The following is an 8,252-nucleotide window of genomic DNA, read 5'->3' on the forward strand; positions in this document are numbered from 1 at the left end:
TCGTATTTTCTCACTGTGCTGTATTTTTCAGTTTCTTCAGATCTGTTTTCCAGTCATCACATTATTTCTCATCTGTGTCTGATTAGCTGCTTAATCTTTCCACTCAGGTTTGCTAATGCAAATTTTATTGGATTATAACATACATTTTATAAGTACACAAATCATAAGAGTAGCTTAATGTGTTTTCACAAAATGAACATGCCCACTTAACCAGCACATTATGAGCACCTCAGTAGGCCCCTTTATGCCCCTCCTGTCCCTCTTCTTATTTCAAGGGTAACCAATATCCTGACTTATGGAATTAATTAGTTTTGCCCATTTTTTTAAACTTTCTGTGAATGGAATCTTGGCATGTATTCTTTTTTGGTTATGGCTTCTTTCTTCTAACAGTATATTTCTGCTCTTGTATGAAATTGTAGTTTAATCATTGTCACTAATTTATAGCATCCTGGGTTTTTTTTTTTAATCTTTTTCTTTTTTTAAGATTTATTCATTTACTTTAGAGAGAGAGAGAGAGAGAGCACACAGGAGGGAGGGGCGGAGGGAGAGGGAGAGAAAATCCCAAGCAGACTCCGTGAGGAGTGCGGAGCCCCATGGGGCTAGATCCCACAACCCCTAGATCACAACCTGAGCCGAAACCAAGAGTTGCACGATTTACCACCTGCACCACCCAGGTGTCCCTATAGCACCTTGTTTTTTAAAATATACCACCATTTATGGGGCACCTAGGTGGCTCAGTTTTGATCCCAGGTCATGATCCCAGGGTCCTGGGATTGAGTCCCGCATTGGGCTCCCTGCTGTGGAGAGCCTGCTTCTCCCTCTTCCTGCCGCTCCCCCTGCTTGTGTTCCCTCTGTCAAATAAATAAATAACATCTTTAAAAAATATATACTACAAATTATTGATCAGTTTTACTGTAAGTAGACATTGACATTAATCCAGTTTTGATTTATTCAAACAACACTGCCATGAATATTCTTGTATATGTCCTTATTAACATTTGTAGGCATTTCTCTTAAGTATGTATCTAGGAATAGAAACTTGATAAGGTGTGCGTATGTTCCACATGAGCGTGTGTGTATGTGTATAAGATTTTATTTATTTGACAGAGAGATACAGATAACGAGAAAGAGAGCACAAGCAGGGGGAGCTGCAGGCAGAGGGAGAGGGAGAAGCAGGCTCCCAGCTGAGCAAGAAGCCCAATGCGGGGCTCAAGCCCAGGATCCCGGGATCACAACCTGAGCCGAAGGCAGCCGCTTAACCGACTGAGCCACCCAGGCGCCCCCATATGAGTAGATATTGCCAAATAATTTCCAAGTGATAATATCAATATAAATAAATGTCTATTGCAGTGTATGACAATTCCAATTGTTTCACATTCTTGTCATCCTTGTCTATTCTCATTCTGATATTTTTGTGGAATTTGGTAGTGTAGTAAACTTGAACATGTTTTTATGTATTTACTAACTATTTCACTTTCCTCTTCTTTGTAATGACTGTTTCCTTTTTTGGCTTAATTTTCTCTTGTGTTTGTCTTTTTTAATGGATTTGTGTGAGTTCTTAAATATCCCGGGCATTTGTATAAACTGTTATATAAGCCCTTGACAGTTGCAGAAACTGCAAATATCATTTTCCAGTAACCTTTTCAGACCCAATAATGGTGTCTTTTAATGAAAAGAGGTTTTTAATTTTAAAGCAGTCCAACATATCCATTTTTTATTGCTACTGCTTTTTGTGTTCTGTGTAAGAAATATTTGCCTACCCCAAAATAATAAAGATATTGTCCCCTGGGTTTTTTCCCCCTTCTTTTTGCTTCATTTATTTACTGTTCACATTTACCTTTGGTAGACCTCAGTTTAATTTTTGCATAGTGCATGAAGTAAAGAGTCAAGCTCCTTTTTATTTTTCATAAATTTTCAATTACTGTAGAGCCATTTATTGAAAAGCAATTCATTTCTCCATGAATTGCTGTGGTGCTTTTGCCACTTGGTTCCATTGTCCCATTTATCTCTCCTTGCACCAATGCTATAGTTTTAATTATTGTGGCGTTATAACAAGTTTTGAAGTATGATAGTCTAAGTCCTCCAAGTTTGTTTTTATCTAAGATGGTCTTGGCTTTTCAAGTTTCTTTGAATTTTTATGTGACTCTTAGAAACATCTTGTCAGTTTACATACTCAAAAACACCATCTTCCTGAATTTTTGGTTGGCATTACATTGAAACCAGAGGTTAATTTGGAGAGAATTGATATTTTAAAAATATTGAGGCTACCAAGTCATAAACATGGTGAATGCTACTTTATTTACCTGATTTTTCTTAATAAGTTTTTGAGATTTTTATCGTAGAGGCATTGCACATCTTTTATTAGATTTAGTTTTAGGTATTTGATGATCTTGATGCTATTGCAAATGACACTGTTTAAAATTATACTTTCCTTAGGGGGGCTTGGCTGGCTCAGTCAGTAGAACATGTGACTCTTGATCTCAGGGTCGTAAGTTCAATCCCCATGTTGGGTATGAGGCTTACATATAAAAGGAAAATAAAATCTTTCAAAAAATTTAAAAAAAATAAAATTTTACTTCCCACTTATTCATTGCCAGTATATTGAAAAAAATCATTTTGTATATTAACCTTGTTAATAACTTTATTAATCTTGCTAATCCTGAACTTTTGCCAAAATCACTTATTACTTCCAATAGCTTTCCTGGCTTTTAAAAAATATATACACCTGTCATATACAAATAGTTTTCTTCCTTCTCTCTGATCTTTATACCCTTTATTTCTTTTACTTGTCTTATAACAGGCTAAGACCTCTGGTACAATGTTGAATAGGAATGGTGGGTGTTGACATTTGAGTCTTGTTCTTGCCTTCAGGGTGAAAGTATTTACTCTCTTATCATTAAGTATTTCATTAGCTATGAATTGTTCATAGACAACCATTATAAGAACATGAATAGTCCTTTCTAGTCCCAGTATGGGAAGAGGTTTTTTTTTTTTAAATTATGAGTAGGTATTGGATTTTATCAAATACTATTTTTGTACTTCTTGAAATGATTATTTTTTCCTTTATTCTGTTAATGTAAAAAATTATGCATGTTAATTTTTGAATGTTTACCTAACCTTACATTCCTGGGATAAACCCCAGTTAGTTTTGATGCATTATCCTTTTTATATATAGCTACATTTGACTTGACAACATTTTAAAAGGATTTTTGCCTCTGTATTTGCAAGAGAGGGTGGTCTGTAATTTCTCTTTCTTGTAATATCTATGTTGGCAAAAAATGCAATAGGAAATATCTGCTCTTCCTCTATCCTTTGGAAGAGTTTATCCAGGATTGGTCTTGTTATTTTAGTGTTTGGAAATTTTCACTAGTGAAGTTTTTGGAGAATGTGGTTTTCTTTGTTTTATAAAAATAATAGATTTATTTTCTTTAATAGATTTAGGAGTATTTAATTTTTCTATTCTTTTCTGACAAATAACTGTATATGTTTAAGGTATATAATGTGATGTTTTGATATAAGCATGCATTGTGAAGTGATTAACACAATCAAGTTAATTAACATATTCATCACCTCATATAGTTACCATTTATTTTTATCTTTCTATTCTTTCTTGCATTAGGTTTTAGTACTGTCAAAATTTAATATTTTTCAACAAAAAGGTGCTAACATTTTCTTATTTTTGTTCAACTGAAATATATAAAATTGCTCCTAAATTCACAAACTTAATTATATGTAGGACTAAACAAAGCTAATTAAAAGACTTTTTTTAGTGAAACACAGGCTGCCAAAATAGCAAATTTCCCCCGAATTTGCTAATTTATCTATTGAATGGTTTCTATGGTTTCTCTACAGTGTTATTCATTCATTTTGAAAGTATTTTTAGACTGTATTTGGCATAAACATAGAATTAAGAAGTAACATAAAATTTACTTCTACCATATTTGCTTGTTATTAAGCCATTTTCTTGCTGTTTCAAACCTACTGTTTCCTATTCTGCCTTGTATTACTAGGGCTGGGACTATGCAAACCACATTGCTGTTTTGCCAGCCGCATCCCTCGTAGACTTTGACAATAGAGAATTCTAAAGGAAGACTGGAGGCTGAAGAAGGAAAAAGGGATGTGTTCTTTCCTGTTTTGCTTCTTGTCACGGTCAACACCACCTGAGCATTGGTTTTTCACCCCAGAAGTAGCAGTAGATAACAGTAGCCGTTGGTTCTACTTTTGACTTCTTGCCCCCAAACTGCTACAGCCAGTCTCACTTTGTCTTCTCAGAGATACCAGCACCATTTGGCTGGCATTACATTCTCAGCTGTCTGAGTCCCAGGTCCTCGGGGCCTCTTCTCTAGGATCATTGAGTTACAAGCCCCAGTCAGGCAGCCTGTTCTCAAACTGCTAGTTTTCATAGTACTGCTACTTTCTTCTCTTTATTATCCCAGCCCTGCAGGTGGTAGCTTCCTACTGCACTTGCGACCTCTATGATACTTGAGTGTTTTCTTTTTTCTATTTTTGATCCTCCAGTAACTGTTAAATCAATTCCTTCTATTAAATTTTCTGGTTAAAATAGTTGGTGTGATTTCTGCTTTCTTAACTGATAGACTATTTCTTAATCTATGCTTTTTCTTTGCAAATAACCGAAACTTACTTAAAGTAGCTTATCATAGGGGGGCGCCTGGGTGGCTCAGTCGTTAAGCGTCTGCCTTCGGCTCTGGTCGTGATCCCAGGGTCCTGGAATCGAGCCCCGCATCAGGCTCCCTGCTTGGCCGGAAGCCTGCTTCTCCCTCTCCCACTGCCCCTGCTTGTGTTCCCTCTCTCGCTGTGTCTCTCTGTCAAATAAATAAATAAAATCTTTAAAAAAAAAAAAAAAAAAGTAGCTTATCATAGGATATAGGTTTCTCCTGGAATCCTGAGACAGGAAGTACAATCGGGCGTGGTAGCTTTGGAGAGAGCTCAGAACTAGGATTACTCCTTTTCATCTTTCTGGTAATTCCACAGTCTGTCATCTTCTCTATTCTTTCCTCACCTTCTTTCTATCTCTCAGTAGGCTAATTTCCTCTACCTTTCTTTCACAACATCCCATAGATCTAGGTTTGTTTTCAGTTCAGGTATTGCTCACTAGTCAATCTGAATTCCAGTTCCGGATAAAGGGAAAGAGACTTGAAGTGGCCTTGTTTGTACAAATGCCCACCTCTGGTCCCAACAGCTTTAGCCAGTACAAATACAGCTGTGGGGCTCTTCTACCCGGGTGAAGAAGGGCAGCAGTCAGAGATGGGGATGGTGCGGACTGTATGCCCCGACAGGTGTTTATACATTACCCAATTTTCTTTCATTAAAAAGCATCACAGCTTAAGGAGATTTTTTTGGATGATATATTTGAGGCATATGCCATTTCTGTAAAATAATTATTAGGTTATTTTTTTAAAAACTTGATTAAATACATGATCACTGCACAAAAACTATAAATATAACAGTAAAATAGAAATAATAGGTTTGTAAAAAATAGGTATCACGGAAGTTCCCAGGTATATATTCCAGAAATTACATCTATTTATATTTATATATGCATATATATTTTTATTCTTTACAAAATTGAGCTTTCTAATTTTGAGTAGCTCTACATGTCACTTTGTGAAACACAATTACTTAATCTAGATTATTGGACATTTATAGCCCTTGCTAATGCAGCTATGTTTTTGCAGATACCATTAAATATTTCCTCTGAACGACTTTTTAGGAGAGGTCTTTCTAAGTTGATAAACATATATTTCAAGATGTTTGGTATATATTTTTTATTTGCCAGAAAATTTGTGTACATGTCATCCAATTACCAGGGAGCTATATCAATTAATATTGCTTCCATCAATATAAGGGATTAACTGTTTTTTTTTCTTTTTGTACTCTTAATACAATTGTTATTAATTTTTAAAATAGGACAATTTGAGGGGCTCCTGAGTGGCTCAGTCAGTGAAGTGTCTCACTTCAGCTTAGGTCATGATCTCTGGGTCCTGGGATGAAGACCCATGTTGTTTCAGGCTCCCTGCTTAGTGGCGAGCCTGCTTCTCCCTCTCTCTCTGCCTGTCCCCCTACTCTCTCTCTCAAATAAATAAATAAAATCTTAAAAAAATAGGACAATTTGGGAGTTAAAAAACAAACAAACCCTGGTATCACATTGTTTTTCTAACATGGATTTTTAAAAAGACTTTATTTATTTGACAGAGAGAGAGAGAGCATAAGCTAGGGGGAGGAGCAAGGGGACAGGGAGAAGCAGGCTCTCTGCTGAGCAGGGAGCCTGATGGGGGAAGCAGGACTTGATCCCAGGACCCTGGGATCATGACCTGAGAGGAAGGCAGATGATTAACTGACTGAGTCACCCAGGTGCCCCGACATACTTTTGATTTGTAAATATTTAGTCAAAGATTTTCAACATTTGTTGCTCATGTTTTTTTCCTTTGTGAGTTGCTTTCTTTCTGTCAAGTCATTTTTTACCTGGTTATTTGTAACTGTTGGAAAGAGTTTATTAAATTTCCATTTTAGGTGGTAGTTTTGATCCTTGAACCCATCAACTTTTTAAGTTCACATAACATTTATTTTGAAAGTACCATCTATGGGGCGCCTGGGTGGCTCAGTCGTTAAGCGTCTGCCTTCGGCTCAGGTCATGATCACAGGGTCCTGGGATCGAGCCCCACATCGGGCTCCCTGCTCAGCGGGAAGCCTGCTTCTCCCTCTCCCACTACCCCTGCTTGTGTTCCCTCTCTGGCTGTCTTTCTCTCTGTCAAATAAATAAAATCTTTAAAAAAAAAAAAAAAAAGAAAGTACCATCTAGGTTTAAGCTAATTTCCCTGCCTCCAGGTCTCAATCTCTTATTTCATTTAAAAAAATTTCCATCACTGAAATAAGTGTTCATAAACTTATACAGAGTTGTATATTAACCTACTTAACCTGGTCAAAAGCTAAAATACAGTTCTCTTAATAAATAGCACTCAAAAAATAATAAATCCATGAACAGAGGAATTGAATTAGTTACAAAGAGTATCTACTTAAGATTCAATAAACCATGTATATTGACTAATTTGATTATAAAAAGTGTTAGTTATAATGACTTAAAATATTATCTATTCCAAGTATCACATTTAAATTTTAAAGATTTTATTTATTTATTTCAGAGAGAGAAAGGGAGCATGCGAGGCAGGGTAGGGAGAGGGACAAGCAGTCTCCATGCTGAGTGTGGACCTGGACATGGGTGGGGCTCTATCCCATGACCCCAAGATTACAGCCTGAGCTGACACCAAGAGTTTGACACCCAACTGACTGAACCACCCAGGTGCCCCTCACATGTGAATTTTTTTTAATTTTTAAAAAATTTTAAAAGATTTTATTTATTTGAGAGAGAGAGAGAGCATGCATGAGCAGGGGGGAAGGCAGAGGGAGATGGAGAATCAGGCTCCCTGCTCAGCTCGATCCCAGGACCCCAGAATCATGACTTGAGCAGAAGGCAGATGCTTAACTGACTGAGCCACCCAGGTGCCCCACATGTGAATTTTAATAGGAGATTTATGAAGTCTAAGTATTTTAATTTAACAGAATGAAAAGTTCGTGCAAGTAAGGAATATTTTGGATATTTATGAATTCTCTACAGTTTAAATGTCATCAGCAGTCATTCACCAACCTCACCTGGAAATGACAATGTAGTAAGAAACTGCCTAAACTCTGAATATAGAAGATGAAAAAAAAGGTGAAAATGAACATGAGTAAAAGCTAAGTAAAATCCTACAGAACATGAAATGTAAAAATAAGTTTGTATTTAAAAGATTTCGAAATGCAGTGGAGACATCTTAAGCTCTTGCAATTACTGGAAGATTATTGCAAAGCTATAATTCAGATAGTTTGTAGTCACTGGGTTCTAATTTTTAGCTTCACATTACATTATCTTGAGTATTTTTTAAAAGATTTTATTTTTAAGTAATCTCTATACCCAATATGGGATTCAAAGTCACAACCTTGAGATCAAGAATCACATGCTCTACTGACTGAGCCAGGCTCCCTGATCTTGAGTACTATAAAGCTCTTTGCCCATTTCCTAAGTACATATAGAAGATATGATATAAGTAATGAAAAAACATTGAGAAACATTTTAGACTTTTTAGGAAAAAAAAATCATCCTGAATATATATCTTTCAATTCTGTCTTGTGGGAAACAGCAGAAGAATTACATGTATTAATGTTTAATATGTAGAACATATCCTGATACTACTTGA

This window comes from Halichoerus grypus, chromosome 12 (assembly GCF_964656455.1).
Source record: "Halichoerus grypus chromosome 12, mHalGry1.hap1.1, whole genome shotgun sequence".
NCBI lineage: Eukaryota > Metazoa > Chordata > Mammalia > Carnivora > Phocidae > Halichoerus > Halichoerus grypus.